The following is a 216-nucleotide window of genomic DNA, read 5'->3' on the forward strand; positions in this document are numbered from 1 at the left end:
AAGAGCAGGCTGGACCCTCCCGGGGGGTACCACCTATTTCTTCAAGGCTCCCCCCGACAATCAGATGTTGGTTGCAGCATCGGATAGTGAGCCAGAGCTTTCTGGAGAGGAAGATTCGGCTGCGCTGCTCTCCTCCGGGACTGTAGCAATGCCTGAATCGGATCCAGAAAAAATGGCTATGCTTTCCCGGGCCGCCGTAGGGGTAGGGCTCGAGTG

Source organism: Sinocyclocheilus grahami, unplaced genomic scaffold (assembly GCF_001515645.1).
Source record: "Sinocyclocheilus grahami isolate Dianchi unplaced genomic scaffold, SAMN03320097.WGS_v1.1 scaffold30.1, whole genome shotgun sequence".
NCBI lineage: Eukaryota > Metazoa > Chordata > Actinopteri > Cypriniformes > Cyprinidae > Sinocyclocheilus > Sinocyclocheilus grahami.